Source organism: Urocitellus parryii, chromosome 12 (assembly GCF_045843805.1).
Source record: "Urocitellus parryii isolate mUroPar1 chromosome 12, mUroPar1.hap1, whole genome shotgun sequence".
Classification (NCBI taxonomy): domain Eukaryota; kingdom Metazoa; phylum Chordata; class Mammalia; order Rodentia; family Sciuridae; genus Urocitellus; species Urocitellus parryii.
The window spans coordinates 8,562,820-8,583,511 of record NC_135542.1 but is presented as its reverse complement, the minus strand read 5'-3'; positions in this window follow the sequence as shown (position 1 = coordinate 8,583,511).

Here is a 20,692-nt window from a genome sequence, read left to right as displayed (position 1 = left end):
AGACCAAACAAGCTGCCTCATGGAGATTAACCAGAGGGGTGTTTATTGCTAAGCAGTAAGTGGCTGTCAGAATCACCAGAATGGTAGAGACTGAGCCTCCAGCTCAGCTCTCGGGAGGAACTGTAAGGTTTAAGGTCACCATCTCTTCACCACGATTGAGAAAGTCCCCTTCTACCAGCGCAGGAAACATCTCTTTCAGCAGCCAGATGGTTGTCACACAGGCTGATATCTTTCTCTCTTTACCTGGTGAGTGTATTCCATTGATGCCTCCTACATCATATTTAAATCTCAGCTTTAAGAAGTCTAAGGAACATAACTTTGAGCTCTCCAGCCTCTGCAGAACAGGAAGTCACATCAAAAAAGAAAGTTGATTTGGACTATGAATGAGACAATGAATAGTATCCACCAGTAATATGGAAGTGTAGGTTTTTTTCCAAACTTTTGTCTCTTTAAATATTATCATCTTCTTAATCTTGATCAGTTCAGCTAATGAAGCTATTTTCTTACTATTTATTTTATCTTGTATCTGATTAGTTAAATATCGTATCCAATTCTGGTATTTCTTTTTTAAAAAAATCTGTATTCATTTTCTCTATTTTAATACAGGTGTACCTATTTTTGCCTTATTGATTTGTAAGAATCTTTCATCTATATTTATGTTTGGGAAAGATGGGCATGCAAGTTTCAATTTTTAATGTTTTTTTTTTTTTTTTGTTAAGGGTACTGCTTTTAGAGTTTAATTTTTAAAAGTTCTTTCTATTTTATAATTAAATAGATATTTAGCAATTTTGGATATAGTTTTTGGTTTTATTTTTACACTAAATCTTTTATTGCTCCATACTGTGTTTTAGTGTAAAAATTGTATTGAAAATAAATTTTTATTTTCTAAGTGGTGATCTGAATTTCCCCATAGTACAGCCACTATTCAGTATCCATGGGGAATTGATTCCAGGCCTCCCAAGAATACCAATCCATGAGTGCTCAAGTTCCTTATATAACATAGGGTGGTATTTGCATGTCACCTACATGAATTTTCCTGAGTATTGCACACCGTTTCTAGATTATCTATAATATCTAATACAATGTAATTGTATAGTACAACGTATTGTCCAGAGTTGTTTTGCTGCATTGTTTAGGGAATAATGCCAAGAAAAAGTCTTTACATGTTCAGCGCACACAATTTTTCTTTCCACGTATTTTTGATCTGTGATTGGTTGAATCCTCAGGCATGCAGCCTGTGGACACAGAGGGGTGACTGTATTTGGATCAGCTGTTTTCTTTTAATCACTGATTGATGATGTTACTTGATCATATACCATCATAGATCATCACATATGTACCTGAGTGTTAATCAGGTATTTTATTCCCTCCATCTCTTTGTTTCTGCATCTGCGTCGCACTTGAGCATTCTTATTTAAAAAAACGTGTCTCGGTAATACCAAAAGGTGGTCTTATGCTCATATAATTAAGGGAATTTTTGTCAAGATTTAAAAAATTCCATTGATATTTTGATGGAAAAATTAACCCTAACTATGGACTCATCCACATCTGTTCCTCCCCTAACCAGGAATACAGAGGTGGCACTGCCTGGGCACGGAGCAAAAGTTGTCATTTCAGACGGACCCACCCTGGTGGCACTGCGAGGCCTTTGTCAGCTTCGACATCAGTCTTCAGCTTCTTCCTGTGGGCTGTGGAGGGAAATATCATGACTGCTGTGAAATTTGTGGTGGGGATTATGAGAGCACACAGCTAGGCCTCTCAGCAGGTCCTGGCACAAAGTTCAGGCTGAAGATGCAGCAGATGTGAGTCCTTCGTGAGGGTGCTGGCACCTCCTTTGCAGGCATGGGAGACCTTCATGCCTTTCTTCACTGAGATGATGAACACATTTCCTTTGCACATTTTTTGCGGTATTTTTTTTTTCTATTGTATGTCAAGTGGCAGAGGAAACACCACCACTGTGTGCCACTGATAATTCTAATTTCTGCATCAGTGTCACACTTTAGTATTCTTATTTTTGAAAGGATGGATGCATGGTGTTACATAAGTAACAAAATTGTAGGTAGAATATTAACTATTGACAAGTGGAATTATGCCATTCCTTATTTGGCTTTAGAATCTTTTAGCCTTAAAGTAACAGAGGATGCTATTGCTGTTCTCTGGTCAGTGTTTCCCTTTAGAACTTGACTTCTACAGGTTGCCTGTGCATTGCCACAGCTTCACTCGGTGCCTGTCATTGGTTTGTGCTTAATACATATTTGTTGCATGAATAAATAAATGGCTTTTCCTGCCTATCTCCCCAAAAGCATATGGCTTGCCTCTTACAAACTCCCAGCTATGTTAAGCTTGCTTTTCCTTAAACTCACCAGGGTGTGTATTCCTCAGTGCTTTTTCACCTGCTATTATTTCCAGGTGTCATGTTTTTCCGCTTCTGTGTCAAGTAGAAAATTGTTACTCAGAAGCATTCCCATAGGAGACCCTTCCAGAGGGTTCACTAAGAGCGTGAGTCTCTCCCTCACCTGGGTTCCAATACGTTTGCATTTGCTCTTACTCTAGCCCATGTTATATTGAACCTCCTCTGCCCAAGTGCATTTTGCCAGTAGACATTGCTCAGCATGGTTTCAGACACAGAGCTGTACAATGAGGGCCTTTTGGTTGAGGGAGGACAATGGTGATACGGTTGCTTGTCTCAGGGAGGAGTGCACCTTCCCCTTCCACTCCATCAGATCTCCTCTAGCCATTTAACACATCAGAAGAGAACCATTTTTGCATTTCAACCCCTCCACAACAATTGCTCCTGCCAGGTGGCAATCAGTGAGTAAGAAGGCTGCCCCGTGGTTTCCCTGATCCAAATGGCAGACATAATGTTTTGAGGGACGACTTCAATTTGAAGAAAGCAATTTCTCCATGGGATGAATGTAGAACCTCTACACAAAAGATGAGATTCTTTCAAAGAAAAGGGTGTGTACAGGAACAATCGTCACAGGCATCGTCCAAGAGTACCTTTGGCTGTCTGCTTTGTCACTTGGATGGAATCAGAGGATAAACATCTTGACTCATCCTGTGGGGTCTCCTTCAAATCAAATTGTGAAGAAGGGGCAGCATTGTGTTTCCTGAGAGGCAGCAGCACAGGTCAGAGAACTCATTAAAGAGAAGTTCAGTTTCCAGGACAAGGTTGTAGAGGGCAAGACAATCCAAGATATAATTTCATTAATTTTAAAGGCACGTCCCAGGTAGAAGTGAAGAAATGGTTTAAGGAAGTCAATAGAAAAAAAAAATATATATATATCCGTTGCAAAGAAGAGGCTGTTTTACAGACATGGGAGAAAGTGTATAGCGGGGTCCCCCCACCTGGGAGCTGTGAACATTGGGGTGAATTAGAAAGAATGAAGTATTTTGGGGATGTCTTTAGGGAAACAGCGATTGATGGCAGTTTTGGAAGAGAACAAGATGACTCGGTGGGGCCTGAGAGGGTGTTAGGTTGACATAATCATCAATGAAGCATAGGAAGAGGGATGGGGACATGAGGAAAGGGAGATCAGTGTCCTTCACTCCTGTCAAGATAGGACTAATAAGCTCACGAAACACACCCAGGTATGGTTTGTGTATGTCATCCTGCACAACCAGGACAGGAAATTAAGCACACAAATCTCTCTTTTTTTGTGTGTGGTGGAGGGGATACTGGAGATTGAACTCAAGGGCACTATCCCAGCCCTATTTTTTATATATTATTTAGAGACAGGGTCTCACTGAATTGCTTAGCATCTCGCTTTTGCTGAGGCTGGCTTTATGTGCGTGATCCTCCTGTCTCAGCCTCCAGAGCCATGGGAATTACAGACACGTGCCACCGCGCCCAGCTACAAATCTTAATCATCACGATAAAGTGCATCGTGTAGATGTGGAGCCCACTGCTGAGTTCCAAATGCTGGCCCCACCTCTTTCTTGGACAAATTGCTGAATTTGTTTCCTTGTGGCTGCAATTGGGACTGTAAAATCAGGATTAAATGAGTTCACATTTGTAAAGCACTGAACTCATATAATTGCCATTATTATTATTATTATTATTATTATTATCATCATCATCATCATCATGAAACATGGAACTAAATAGATGATGCACGTATTTACCATTAACTGCATGCTGTATTTCGGTGTGTGACTATGTTACATAAAGACTCATTACACATGCATAAGAGCTGACCCTGGGCCCTTGCTTTTATCTTTTCAGTGATATTTGCTACCTTACGTTAGAAGTAAGGAGGTGCTGCAGGAAATCAAATATGGGTTTGAAGGGGGTGGGCAAAGCAAACTTTCACTCCTGACTGAAGGGCGAGCTACAGAACCTGGTTAGCAAGTGCACGTGGTGGGCAGTCCGCTCACTTATATCTCCAACCCAGAGCAGCGCTGCCCTTCACACTGATTGGAGATGTCGGGTGACAATCTACACCATTGGCTATTTTTAGAATTAGGGAGGGCAAAAGGGAAGGGCTACAATTGGGTCTAATTAAGATGAATACTAGATTTCAAAAACAAACCAGACTTTCTGTTTCTCACACTTAGGGTCTAAGTCTTGCTAGTGTTCAAATGTTGAAAATAGGACTTTCATAATGAAGTAACAGATGGTTTTGTTCACTTAATATTTCATGTCATCTTAGACACCTTTTCATATTTTATCAGCTCTCTTTCAGCAAGTGTTTTTGAGCACCTACTGTGCGTCAGGGGCTCTTCCAGATGTTTGGGAGATAAAGATTCCTGACCTCTCGATTTCTGAAAGTCTAAACAGCAGCAGCAACAACAATAACAACAACAACAAAATGGTACCTTGTATTTTTTATAAGCAATGTATTGGATGTCAGGGTTTATACTGTAAAAAAGAATTATGGGTGAAAAAAGACCAAATATTTCAGTAGATAGGAGGCAAAAGTTAAGACTCCTTTCTTCCCAATGATATGTAGAAGTGTGATGAACAAAAGCAAATCTTCAGGTTTTATTTTGTGTCATAAAATTCATCCAAATGTGCAGTTTATCACCAGACGCTGAGATTCAGGGTCCATCAGGGTGGAAATGATAGCACAGAAAAGGAAGAGAAGAAAATAAATCACGCAAAAGACAATCCTGAGAGATTGCCAAGGCAGTGATCACACCAAATAATTGGAAAATACAAGAAATTTAAAACTTATCACAAATAAGGAAAAAAAAAATCTTAATGAATTTCAAAGTTCTCAATTCATCAGTGTAAATTTGGGGATTACAACTCCCCCCAAATCAGAAGAGAAGTCCTAAATTGTACATTATGCTGTGCATATTTGATTTTACTTAATCTCCAAAGTCCAAACCTGGTTTGGTTCCAGGGCCTAACCACATTTTTAACAAATGACATTCATTCCTACAAGGTTATCAAAAACTTATATTTGGATCTTAAAAATGATCTCTTCTCAATCTATCTAGTTTTATCTTGATGCAATAGCCCATCGTAATGAAAATTGCCCATCGTTCCAAATAGGCAATGTTCTAGTTACTGAGCATGCACATTCTTTAGGCGCTCCTGGGTACATTCCTCAGGTCTGTTCAGACCTTGGTGATGCAAACAGAAATAAGACAGAATCCTTGCTCTCAAAGGCTTATAGGACATAAGATCAGGAGACAGATACTTTAGCCAATAATTATGAGTTAATAAAATATGCACAAGTGATTATTATTGAACTCTTTCTCTTCGGTTTCTTTCAACTAACTGCAGAGAATACTTCTTAAGTGACAGCCATTTACAGAGGTGCGACAGTAGTAATAACAGTGCTACAGAAAAGCAGGCTTCGGAAGTCTGATGTGAGGGGTGGGTAGTGCCTGCAGATGCAGACAGCACACTGTCACCGTCAAGAAAATGGCCCTGCGGACATGTTCCCACTGAAAAAAATCTGTCTGGGTAGATTTTAGCATGAATAAAAGTTTCCTTGGAGTTAACCGAGGGCTTAAGCCTCTACCTGAATGTGCTCAGGTTGAGAGATTATTGTGCTATTTTCAATTAGGACAGAAGAATAATTTGTTTGGCTCAACCCCAAATTATTAGAGTGGTACAGGAAGGTGAACTCAAAGTCAAAGCCATTATCTGGTCACCAGTTTATCATGTTGGAGCATCGTGTTTTTTTGCTTGTTGTTCTTATATATACTACTTAAATTGCAAAGCTTGTCTAAAGGGATTAAAATATATTAAAACAATACTTAGTTATAAATTGTTACATCTCTAGTAAATCAGGAGACCATGTAATATCCAGAACTGTTAAATTGGATAAATGAGTTCTTGGGGTTAAGCATAGCTACCATTAGATTGGATTATTGCTCTAAGATAATGTTTTTTTTTCCTGTCATATTCAGTTTTTAAAATCTACAGTTCTGTTTTTTATTTTAATTTAGCCTTAAATTATGTTAATATGTATATTAAGCATTAAGATCCCTAGAGAATTCCAAGTCATATGTCTGGAGAGGTTAACCAAAATAACCAATTTTGGATACATTATATATATGGGAAATGAACTGATAAAATACAGATCTTCTAAGTAAAGCTATAAACTGAGAGTACTTTCCGTAGTTATAAAGCATAATCAAAGGAAATTTTTGAGACACTGAAAACTCAGTTGTGTTTTCATTTTTATTAAAACGAGTGAATCCCTGAATTCTAGTGAAATAAAATTCAACACAATTCAGGTCAGATTTCCTTCCCATCAACAGTATCTTGAACTTTGGGACCCTTATGTCTGTCCAATAAAGGGGCTATCTTCATTAGTCTCTGCATTTGGCAAACCAAATCCAAATATGTGGAGAAAAAGCAATTAGACAATTTAAGCAGAGATAAGGACATCACAAGTAATCACTTTTTATGACATTACTAACTACCTGGTGAAGGAAAAGTCTATAAATGCAAGAACTTCTTGCGGAACACCAAACTACTGGACGTTGATTCTTTGCAGTGCGTGTAGGTTGTTGGCTTTATAGACAAATCCCTAATAATGCTCACCTTTAATTTTTCCCCTTAAATAGAAAGAAGGCATGTTGTACATAAAGACCTTGGAATAAGCAAATGAGTGTCTTTAGGGTTGTAAAGATGTATTGTGAGACTTTTCACAAAAATAAGAAACCAGCAAACTGCTCGGGAGTAATTAGACATAATCTGATGCATGCAACCTCATAAAGGAGAAAGGTAATTACAATTACAATACACTGTGCTTAGAAACATATTTATTGTGCTTATTTTTAAGATGTTTACTTCACCTGAAAGAAAAGGACTACAAAAGCATTTCCATGTAATCAAAACAGAGATAATCTTCCTTTACCAACCACATTTATTTCTATTTCTAAAGTTCATAGCAGACAGCATTGTAATCCACATTAACCTCTGGGATCCTTGCCTGTTGCAAGCTACCATTGCTTAAAAGAAAATACACATATCCACCCAGCCACCCCTCTTTCCACCACACACACTGAAGACAGAATGAAATACAATCACTTGACACAATAATTTCATCATAATTTCCTTGAAGAAGGGCATCAACAGACTTATGTATTCATTAAAATGTGCATTTAATCCTCAAAACTGAAATGAGCCACCAAGATCCAGTAGATTTTTCCCAGAACACATTCATGCGTGCTGCTGTCACGTGGAACACCCATTCCTATCACTAAAATAACACCCATCAGGACTAAACTTTATGCCGTGACTTTAAAGCAGAAAAAACGAAGACTTTATTAACAATTCCCATCTCTCAGGTCTGACTTTGAGTTACAAAGATGCCATGTAAGGCCAAAACTTCCATTCTGAACCTCACGTTAATTTCCTTTTAATTCTATCCAGAACGTGACTTCTGTGTTATAGAGAAGATACCCGAAATTAAGGTTTAAGTAGGAGGAAAAGGAAATTAAAAGAGTTAAAGGGATAATTGTGGCTTCATGAGGATGTTGTGGTGGTGCATTTGTTCCTCTTAAGGAGGTGGATTGCTGAGGCAGGAAGCTGGGCGGGAGCTGAGTGGCCCTGGTTAGGATTCTGTGCATCTTTAGCTCTGGACAGGGAAGAGGGCAAGCACACAGGTAGACACCGAGGGGACAGCCTGTCAGCTCCACCTGGAGCGATTACAGCAGTCCCTGGCACTGGGAGCACACGGGGTTCTTTGTACAGTGAGGGGGACAGCTCGGTAAGGAGGACAGGACAGATCCCTGACCCTTTGTGTCTTCTCTGCAGTGCAGCCTTGGTGCCATCAGTGGCCTGAATTCAAACCTGCTCCCTGGAGGGGGCAGATCATGGAACATATGTTTAGTCTAAAAATGCAGTTTTCAAAAAAATGTGGTATTGGAATACGCAAGGATTTTTCCTTATGCTGGAACCTTCTCTTTGCCCCAGAGATCTGTCAAGTGGAATTGAATGCATGCACATCATCTGCACACTGTTGCCAGATGAGGATCATTTCCGTGTGTCCTTGCATATTTTGGAGAAAATGCCAGCCGTGTTGAACAAGATGCTTTACAAAAGTTGTGAACACATCACGACTCCAGGTTTCTTCCCATAGAAGATTTAAATTTAGAATCCACTGAATTAACATCTTACTTTAGGGCAGGGAACGATAAACTACGCGTCTCATCAATAGCTGGGACCAGGTTGGATCATCTCTCTCAAGTTCATCGATTACCGAACAAAGGACACGTACGATTTCTCCAAGTTTAAATCCTTAAAGATTTAAGTTGACAGGCATATTTTCACAGTAAGGAGCTACCATAAAACATTGGTGGAGTTTACACCAATGTCAAGATTCGGAACAAAGAGAATGTTTAAAAAAAAAAAAACATCAGGAGCCTTATTAAAACATCAGCCACTTTTTAAAAACACGATTCTTTGTGGTTTTCTTCAGCATTCTCAAAATGTGAACATGGTGGGAGCCAGTTTGAGAATATCACTAAATAAGGAGGAAAATAGAATTTTCTAGAAAGTTTGGTTACCATCTAAACTCAGCCTTAGGTCAAAAGTGAAGGCTCTGCAATAAGTCAGAATTCAAACGGCCAGGCCGGGTGGATGAAGGGACACAGTCCCTGTGAAGGGCAAACCCCCACCTGGCACATCTGTAGCCCACAGAGAACATATCAAACAGACATTCAGATGTAACCGCTGACACCAGACTAGACTCTTCTCACTGCAGGCTGTGCAAATGGGAGGTACCATCACGACACACACACACACTCTCTCTGCCTTCCTCTCTGCATGTTCTCACAGTGAAAATAACACACGTATAATAGGACAACCTTGAGAGAGCACAAACTGCTGGGAAACATTACCTTCTGTGCTGTGGAGGATTCATGAGTTCTCGCCAGCTGCTGGGATCTGTCCGGACATGTTCCAGTGATCATCCCGTTAAGACTGGCAATTAAATGGAGTGTTACAGCTAGGAGACCCCAAATTTGATTCTATCCTCCTTTCCTCTTTGCAGAACCCAATTCGATCCCCCCCACTACAAAAAATGGCATGTGCGTATGTAATCCTGACACACTGAAGCAAAAGTGACAACCCTGTAATAATAAAATATGGATTCCCTACCATGAAAGGCAATGAATTTTTACCAAAGTACAGATTCCTCGTAGTGTTCTAAACAACGGTATGTTTAAAAACACACCTGCCTCAATGTTGTCATTTAACTGGCTGATCTTGTCTACTTACATTGGCACAGAGGTCCCTGGTTGGTTAACCATTGAATGCACAGAGGAACGGGACTTGGGCTTTTAAAGACTCAAAAGAGTAGTAACCTGGAAGGAGGGTACCTACGAATGGAATCCATACACAGGAAAGTCTTACAAGTCCATGACATGCTGCAAAGAGGAAGTACAAGGAAAAAATTGTAAGATGTTATCAAAATAGGAAAAGAACTTTGACAAGGAGCATATTTAAGACAGCTCTGTTTGCTGAAATGAAAGTGCGTTTCTGGTAGAACATCCAGATTGCCAGGGAAGCTGAGATGGGAGCAAGAATGGCCAAAGTTGAGAGACCCGATGACTCGTGACATCTTCCCTTGAAAATAAATCCAAAATGGGAAAGGAATAATACATTACAAAATCCCTCACCCGATGGGCATCCTGGATTTTGCTTTATTAGTGCGGACAAGTAAATTTTATGTGATAGTTTGTTGTATTTAAAGACAGTGTAAAACTCTCATTGCAAACAGTTGTTTACAGTGCGTTTTTCAGCGCCGAGCTGTTTTAAAGCTCAATTGTGCATTTTGCAGATAAAGTGGGAAAACTAACTGAGGGCTGTATTGTAAGCAGTGGTTGCCGTGGAAACCCCAGTTTCAAGAGCTGGTTCTCCATTACCACTTAATTTAGGCTTCCTAATTGCATTCCACTAAATCGGTAGCGACAATATCTGCAGAGCAAAACTGCATGCCCAGTCTAGCGCAAACCTCTTTGAAACAGGCTTTTTGAAAGCCAGGAGCTATAAAAACTCAGCATGACGTGGAGCATATGAGAAACCTGTAGTTCAAATGTACTACTGCTGCTTTCTCATCCTTGGTAACTTCAGTGCACTCCACACCAATCTATTAGTTCAGTCTACCTTAAAGATCATAAAGCTCTGTCATGTGGAAACTCATCTGTCCAGCAACACATTGGTGCAAAATAGATTTAATTGTCCTCCCAACTCGGTATCATGTCCATCTTATTTTACTACACACCAGCAGGTAGCCCCGCGCAGATCTCACTTCCCTTGAACTGCCCTTGCTCCACAATGTGAGGAGAACAATACTTTCTCAGTTTAAATTATTTGCCACTGTTGGGCTGAGCGGAGAGCTAGACCGCCCATATGTGACCTGAAGAAGGGGCTTGTCAGAACCACTAGACATAAAAGCATTCCAATTATCGACCACACTGCCCTAATAGAGGAGGCAACTAATATGATAGTGTAAGTGACTGTAGCAGTGAGGAGCTCTTCGTCACTGTCAGATTACCACTTGAGTTAAACTCTTGTAAATCAGTCACATCATGCCGCTGGTGGAGAAATAAACACAGACCTATTATGCATCGCATTCCGGAGGGGTCTCGCTGCAAAAGGAGTCACAACGGATGCCCTGTGCATCTGAATTTTGTCCTGTTTTTTATCTGGCAGTTACCCCTGGGGGTGGTGTAAGGTTGGTCAGATTTAAGTTGCTGGTGATGAGATTCTGAAAGGAAAGCATGTGCCTTCGGTGGCCCAGGAGGAGGCCAGCCCGTCTCCCTGGGAGGACACGGGAGGGCAGGGTGGACGTTCCGTGTGAACGTCCAGTGGAGAGGAAGCCACTGACCCCCCGATTGGCGACAACATCCCAGAATTCCCGTTTTTCTCTTTAAACAACGAGTGCTTTCAGGCGAAATGCCTTGCTATCTTGGAACACAGGACTTCATGCCAGTCCCCAGCGCAGCTCACCATTTCCTCACTCGGGTCCCCGGGACTTGGCATCTGTATTATAGGCAAAGAGCCTCTTTTGCTCCCGAGAGACAAGTAAACAACTGCAGCAGCATTTTATCCTCTCCCTGGTGTGGCTACACGTTGCTAAAGCAGCCCGGAAGCTGCCGCCAAGCACTCTACTATTGTCTTCCATCTCCCAAGGTTTTGAATGCCCTCGCCCTCCCAACTGCGGGTCTTCTGCAGGAATGAATGAGGCGTTTTCCAGGACAAGACTTTATGAATGGGACAGACTGTGTATGACAAGGCAAGAGGCTGCTGTGCACTTTCCAGATTAGGAAAGCCCATGTGGAGGGAGCTGAGCTTCCCAGTGGCAATAGTCCTCTGGAGGAGAGGGGAAATCAACATCCAGGACAGGACTTTCCCAGAAAGCCTGTCCACAAAGTCACCCAACAAAACAAGAAGATGATCCATGCAAAGACCAGACACCTAAGACCCCTTGAGGATGCAGATTCTAACCAGAGAATGTGACCTTCTCTGGGGTGGTGGGGAGGGGTTTCCACGCGGGACACTTCTGGTCTACAGAAAAATAATGTCACATGGCAGGTGTGGTGGTCACTAGGCAGCAACCGTGCTTTTCACCTTGGCATTAAGCACACGTCTCATGGTTCTGCGATTGAGAACACGCGATCTTGCAGACTGAAGTTTGAGCAACATTACGAGTGTAAGCTCTGGGATTTTAGTTACCTTAGTGCGGACCTAACCAAATTATTCTTTTCCAATCTCCTGGAGCTTCCTTAGGAAGATCTGGGCATGGGCTTCTGGTTGTAAACAGGTTTCAATCTTTCCCATGAACCTGGGACTTATTATCCCTTCTTCTCAGTTTGTTTCTTCCTCCCTGTGGATGGAGAAAAGTACATGAGTAGGTTTGGTTGAATCACCTTCAGCTAAGCAAGTAAAAGCCAGCCCTGACTCTTGCCTGGGAAGCAGCACTCTGAAGCAGCTCCCAGAGGATCCAGCCGGGAAGAGTCGGGGCAACTTTGTTCAAGCATCAGGTTCCTGCCAATTTCCTCTCTTGCTAGCCTCATGAAATCGCCTCTGATTTTATCTGCATTCTTCCACTTTGCTACTGCTTATCTCTGATCCACCTCATGAAACTCATAAAATAAGAGACTAATGTTTCCTTCTCATCCTGAACAATTAATTCTAATTCCCCAAACTTCTTTGATGTCTTCTCCATCATTTTAAAACTGAATCCCAAATCTTTGGGCTTAAAAATCAAGCCTTGTTTCAGGACATAAACGAGGTACCCCATAGCAGGGAAACGGGAACAGCCACAGAAAAATGATCACCATGGAATTCACCACGGGGTTACAAATCACAGAGAGTTGCATAAATAGTTATGAGGAAAAATTGCTGGATAATGCTGCTGATATAATCAATAGCATCCTTGATAGAGATATGCCCAGGGGTTCTGTATATTATCTATCCCCAAAAATGTCAATATAATAAAGCCTACAGAGGAATTTGTATCAAGATCCATTCTCTGTCAATTCCCAAATGAATAATAAATCAAATTTCATACCTGAAAGATCTCTTCTAATCGACTTGTTTAAGACACTGGTCAAAGTGGTCAGCATGCTGTTTCAACTAATGGGTGTTAGGAAGTATTTCTATCTCCTTCCAATTTATTCAACACTTATGACCCATATGACCCATGATGGCTAGGGAAAAAAGAGATGATTTATATATTCTGTAGGTAATAATATTTATGGAAATGTTTTATCTTATTTCTCTTGGCATCCCAGTGCTTAGTAAGGGGGCCCAGCACATACAGTATTCCCCATGAAATACTTTCTGAATAGACATATATGCAATGATCAGGCTTTCTTTATCCTTAGCTATCAATGTTCATTTTCTGTTTCCATCTAACATCCCTTAAATTAATTAGTTTGTGTATGTGCAAATGTTAGAAAGCAACATATATATGTATATAGGTGTATGTGTGTGTGTGTGTATACACACATACACAGTAGAAAAATGAAAGATGCATTTTAAATGGTAGCCCTTTGTGACGCTAGAATGGCATCATGCATGAGACAGGTCTTGGTTAGGTTAAACCCGGTGTCTTTGAAAGTGGCAGGAGTCCTCCCAGCTCACTTGGGACTGCTGATTAAATCTTACAAACAATAACCTGGCTTTCATATGTACACCTCTTTCCCCCCAAAAAAGGAAATATATATATATATATATATATATATATATATATATATATATATATATATATATTAGAACTCTGCTCCAAGGCCTACATGTCAGATCAATATTCAATATTCAGTATAATATTTCAGGAAAATAAACATTTTTATTCCTTCTCCCTTATTAAAACAATGATTTCTACTATATGTGTTTGTTTTTCTGAAGAATTTGGCCTGATGGATTAACAAAGCTATTGTTTTCTACGTGTTTACTTAAAGAGGTACGATATCAACAGTGGTCCTCAGGAACTTAGCTTCCCATGGTCCTGGGTGAGGGGCTCAACATGGTGAAGTAGCCAGAGGTTGGTCTGAATGCATTTTATTTCAGTGAGTCTAATTGTTAGGAGAAAAATCTGGAGTCAGGGCAGGACAATTCAAGGAGCTCTGTGCAGATTGAAAATACAAAATTTATTACCAATCTCTGATGATGACAACAGAGGATTGAACTACAACCACGACAGGCCTGGGCCCCTGTAGGCATGGGGCCCTAGTGACGGCAGGGGTCGCATACCCCTGCAGCCAGCCTGGGTCTGAATTCAGGTGTCAGCTCTCCTGAGTCAGCTCTGTGATACTGACCAACTTCAATTCATTCAGGTTTGGTTTTCTGGTCTAGGGTGTGGTCTTCTTGAATGCTTTTGCTCACCCTGTTGTGGTGGTTGTGACCACCAGGAGAAAGTGCTTTGCAAATTTTGAAGCACAGTATAAAATCCTATGTTGGAATATTATTATTTTATTCTCATCTGTAATTGACATATAATAATTGAACGTATTTCAGGGGTTCGTGGGCTATTTCAATACACGTGTACAATGTGTAATGATCAGGGCAGGGTGAATGGCTTAGGTATCACCTCAGAGAGTCAGCATTTCTTTGTGTTAGGAACGTTCCAGATTCTCTCCAGGAGCTATTTTAAATATACAATGAATTGTGGCCAATCATGATTATGATTATCCTAGTGTGCCATGGAGTATGGGAAGCTATTTCCTCATATCCAATTGTACCATCCTAAAGCTGTTTTTAATTGTTGGATTGATGAGGGCTGGGAATGCATAAGTATTGTTGTAATAAAATGTGTTTACTTTTCTTTCTCTGACCTTAAAGTGAGGTGACCTGGTCCCTTTCTCAGCCTCCCAGGCCTGGGGTGACGTGAATACACCAAACTGATTGAGTTTGTAAAGTAAACAAACCACACCTCTACCCATTCATTGTCTCTAGTGACTAGGGACTAGTGATTGGGGCCAAGAGTGGTCAGTCACCAAGGATTTCTCCTACTGAATTGATGGTGCCCCAGGCATATAACGTAATGATATCCTTGTGAACCATCTTCTGAATCCTACTACAATCAATGAAATGCACTGTATTTGAACCCTCATTAAGATAAAAGGACCTGTTTCCCCCCTTTGACCCAGCTGGGGAAAATACTTGGGAACCATAGTCATGGCTACAGTAGTTCTAGGTAGGAGCCGTGCCACCTCCTGTATGTCTCAGAAGCAGCCACCTTCCCCTAGGACTCCCTGAAGATGGTTGTTTCCTTTGTTTCTAAAGCCAAGGCACCAGGCAGAACCTTTCTTCTTGCAAGAATACCTCGGATTACCTGGGCTTGGAAGCGGGGATCCAGGGAACTGTTGGCCGAGTCTGATTATCAACGGCTGTAGCTTAATTCAGTCTGGGAAGCAACCTCAGATGTCCACAGAACCTTGTGGGTGTGCGGGTTGGGTCTCGAACTTGTAGAACATCTTCAAAATATTGAATGTCCTCTCAAAATCCATGTGGGCAAAAACCACAATGAACAGATTCCAGAGACAGATCTTGGCAAACTTGCATTGCAAACAACTATGCCATTAAAAATAAAGATCTCCTAAAATTGGAAGAGAAAAAGATGAACAATCTGGTTTTAAAATGAGCAAGAAATATCATCAGGCAGGTCATAGAAGAAAGGAAACAGCCCTAAACACACACAAAAAAACCATGCCAAACTTCATTTAAAAAAAAGAAATGCAAAATAATAATAATAATAATAATAATAACAAGAACAACAGAGTACCCTTTGCAACAGAGTGGCAAAACCTCATGTTTCTCGTGATAATTCAGGGGTGAGGCTGTGGGGAGAAAGGCTCCATCTCACATTGCTGGGGGAAGACCTAAACTGGTAGGAGCGCCATAGAAGGAAATCAGACAACGTCTGGAGAAATGATACATGACTGTAGCCTTTGATCCAAAAATCTCACTTCTAGAAATCTACCCCAGACTGCCAAAAATACAATAAGGCATATGCACACAATTAGTCATCAGAGCATATTTGTATTAGCAAAAGATTGGAAACAACCCAGGTGTCTCCATTAATAGGGGACTGTGGGAATAAACAATAGAGCATCCACACGAAGGAATTCCAACAGCCAAACAAAGCCCTGCACAGAACAAAACAGAAAGCATGATGATTTCTGCACATGGACGTTGTGTTTTCCCCGGGGCACATCACAGGACGGAAACAGCAAGATGTAGAACACCGACCTTTTGTGGACGCATAAGCGGCGAGATAAATATATTTACCTATTTTCTTCTATTTTTCTAAAAGGAATACTGGAGAAATAAATATAAGTCGTTACCTGTTGGAGAGGGCAGAGGGGACAGATGAGAACCGGACCTCTCTGAATTACGTCAGTGTTTTATAGAGCCCCAAAGTACCCAATTTAAATTTCAAAATGCACTGACATGAATAAGCCTCCTCTTGATCAACTCAGTGACATAATCACCTGGAGACAATAATTATTTCAAGAGACTTTAGAAGACATTATTCAGCCTGTGCTTCTATGAGGGGACTCGTTTGTAGGGACAAATAGCTGCAACTAATATGAAACTCCATCCAGTAGTCTTTCCAGTGATCTTAGTATTAGTAGTAACACTGGTAATATTACTTCATGATTAATTTACCTATTTTATGGGCTATTTGAAGTCCCTATTTTCAGCCTAAGAGAAAATGAATGCGAGTGGAAAATCAAAGGCAATAAGAAAAATCCTTGGGATACGAATTAAAGACATCCACATTAACTTATGATTCAAAGAATTATGAGCCCTGTCTAGAAGCAGAGGTAACTCTATAGCAGTACTGTTCCGAGTGTCTAGACGGCGGTCTGTAGAGACTAGTTCTATGAAAAAGAACCACTTCTGGGAGAACATGCACAGGTAAGCGTGGACCCCTTGAGGTGGAGAAAGCAAGGGAGCGGTCAATGACCAGAGGGCGCGTGTCAGATTGGCACCCTGGACAGCGTGAGGGGCATCACTGGCCTAGAGAGGGAGCAATCTGAGCCTCAAAAGATGATGACCAATGAATGGACATCCAATATGTAAACACACAAACTCAGTTGGTTAAAGGGGGAGTTTGACAACGACAAGATATACAGATCCCATACATATATAAAATCTAAAGTGGTCCTTTGACTTGTTCTGACCCAAAGGATGAGTTGGAAGTGACGCTTTATAAAACTCTGCAGGCTGGGCCTTCAGAGGCCCACAACTTTGGCTTTTGTCCTGAGAACACTTGCTCCTCCAAGCTGGTCTTCTGCAAGATCACCCCGAGAGCACGAGGAAGCCCAAGTTAGCTACGTAGAGAGAGCAGCAGGAGGCAGAATGAACCACCCCAGGAAAAACTGCCCAAGCAAGCTCTGCTCAAACCGTGATCTGTGGAACGGCGTTCCAATAAAACGATCCATGGTTTAAAGTCATTCAGTTCTGGTGTAGTTTGTCTGGTCGTAGCAACAGCATAATTAGAAAGTCACAGTTTTGCAACCTATAATGAAGTATCTGATTCAAATTGGCACGGAGGACCAATAAGGAAACCAGTCCATGAAGGGCTGGTCCGGATGTTCACCTAGGAAGGAGGAGCAGCTGCCATCAGAACCTCACTAAGGTGGAACAGACGGTGGAGGTCTCTCGATAGGATGTAATAGATAGTGTGCAGCTTCACTCATGGAATATTCCAGAAAAAGCAAAACACAGAATATTTAGAGTCGAACCAGAATCAAATGGATTCCTTAGAACTCATCTCTAGTTTACAGGAAAAAAAAAAGAGATAAAAATACAAGTTAAATGATGTTGAGAAGATGGGAAAGATGAATCCAGGGAGTGAGATCCTTCAGGATAACTGACCTGACTGATCTAAAAATATCCAATGGGGCTGGGGATGTGGCTCAAGCGGTAGCGCGCTCGCCTGGCATGCGTGTGGCCCGGGTTCGATTCTCAGCACCACATACCAACAAAGATGTTGTGTTCGCCGAGAACTAAAAAATAAATATTAAAAAGAAAATATCCAATGGCATCAGAAAAGTCCAAGGGGTAGCTCCGGAGTGAAAGAGGCTCAGGAGACGGCCAGCTATGCTCTGGAAATGGACCTTGTGTGGGTCCTGGGTCATGCAGGCCGAGAGGCAAGACATGACCTGAGACACTCTGGGAAATTTGAATGTGGAATGAGTGTTGCATGACACCAAGAGATTATTTTTAATTTTAAGGGTGTGATGGTGGCATGTTAGTTATATAAGAACATGTCTATTTTCCTTTTTTTCTTTTAGACATATATGCTAAATAGGTGGACGGAAAATGGAAAATGAAGATTGAAATTTATTTTAAAATTCTTTACCAATTAAAATGAAGGAAAGGAGCAAGAAAGGGAGGAAGAAAGAAATGAACAAATGATGTACAAATCTTCACAAGAGTTGGGTCTGGAGAGGAGCTACAGAGGCTCCTTCTAATGAAAGGACGGACGCTACTTTTGTTTATGTTGGAAATTTTTGATAATGAAATTTGCATGACAACTTAGGGAATTTGAAAATTCATGTTTATTTTCATATTCTGATTGAAATCAGATTATATGTTGTTCTACTCTACGGGTATGAACTTTATGTTACTAAGGAAATAACCTACTCCTGCCCCTTAAATATTTGAGTCAAATTGGCCTTGCAGAAAGACCTGGCACCACCAACATTAAGAGAAGAAGCTGGGACTTCTTACAGCTTCATGCACATTCTCCTATTACTTAGTCTTGGCTCATTTTTGCTTTAATTATTTTCAGTGTTATATGTTATCCATTTTATTATTTAGTAAACTGTAAGTGCTTATTGGACATTGATAAGGTCTGAAGAAAGAAACTTCAGGTAAACATGATAGTTGGTGAGGATCCTACTCTGCCTGATTTTTCTGAGTTTTTTTTTTATTTTTTTTAAAGAGAGAGTGAGAGAGGAGAGAGAGAGAGAGAGAGAGAGAGAGAGAGAGAAAGAGAGAGAGAGAGAATTTTTAATATTTATTTTTTAGTTCTCAGCGGACACAACATCTTTGTTGGTATGTGGTGCTGAGGATCGAACCCGGGCCGCACGCATGCCAGGCGAGCACGCTACCACTTGAGCCACATCCCCAGCCCCTGAGTTTATTTTTTTAATCTGACACATAAACACATAGTTTTGTACATGTTTCTGGGGTACCACGTTATGTTCAGAAACAGGTATACATTGTGTAAAGTTTAAATTAGGTTAAGTAAATCTATCTCCTCAAATATTTATCATTTCCTTATGGTGAAAACTCTCAAAATCCTTTCTTCCAGCTTTTGGAAAGATACAGTCCATTACTGTTGTCTATAGGCACCCTACGGTGCAGCAACACCCCAGAACTTCTTGCTCTTCTCTCACTATAACTTAGTGCCCATTGATCAATATCAACTATTCTATTTTCAACTTCTATTAGATCAACTCTTTTGGATTCCACATATGAATGCAATCATGCAGTAATTGTCTTTCCATGCCTGGCTTATTTCACTCAACACAATAATCTCTAGTTCTATTTATGATTGGAAGTGACAGAATTTCATTTTCATGGCTGAATGGTATTCCGTTCCCTTTTCTTTAGCCATGCATCCATTCATGGACACTTAGGTTGTTTCCATTTCTCGGCTGTTGTGAATGGTGCTGCGATGAATCTGCCTGCTCTTACTGAATGGATCAAGGCACAGCATGACGCCTGATGTGGTTGGTCTCTGGAGCCCCCTCCATGAGTTCAGATTTTGGCTTTCACGGCCAGTCATGTGACTTGACATTGACTTTCATTTCTATTAATTAAGGTAAAATCAGCATCTCTTATTTGCACGTCCATACTCATAGTGGCGCTATTCATGAGAGTTAAAAGGTGGGAGCAGCCCAAGTTTCTACCAATAGATGAATGGAAAAGCACCGTGTGGCATATCAGGGAATGCCATAGGGTACTCTAGACAGTGGAGCATCATTCAGCCCTAAGAAGGTAGGAGATCTGGGCTCAGGCTGCAACCTGGGTGAGTCTCAAAGACCACGTGAAACACATTGAACACAACAGTGATTGAATCCATTTATATGAAGTCCCTGGGGGGAATCAAATTCATAGAGAGGGAATGTGGAATGGTGGGTGGCAGTTGCCCGGGGCTGGAGGGCTGGTGATGAAAGGGGACAGAGTTTCACTTGGAGATGATAAAGAGTTGTGGAGGTCTCTGGTGGTGACAGTTGCACAACAGAGGCAGTGGTCTTAATGTCACTAAACTGCATGCTGAAGAACGGATATAACACTTAATTTTAGGTTAATAATATTTTGCGACCATTGAGGGGAAAAGTAACTCAAGTCTGGAGGGAAAAAATTTAGCAGCTCCCCTGTAGTGTTGTTAGAAGAAACGTTTGCAGTAACCACGCAGAAATACGTGGATAGTCCTCATACGCATAAGGAGTGCTCCACAGCTACCATTACTCTCCTTCAGGACGAGGCGTTGACCTGACAAATGGATGTCCTCTGAGGTCAGGGCTGTTTGGGGTGCAGTACTCATCAGAGAATCTAATGAAAATCGCGACCCTTCTCCTAGGCACAAGTCTGTCACTTTCTCTCTCTCTCACCTATCTCTGTCTTTCTATCCATTGTCTCCCCCTCTCATCCCTACCCCACACTTCCTGCCCCAGCAGGAGCTGGAATGCAAGGACCCCGGGTCCGGAACCTTGGCTCCCCCCCATCAGCGACTGTTGATGTATAAGCTCT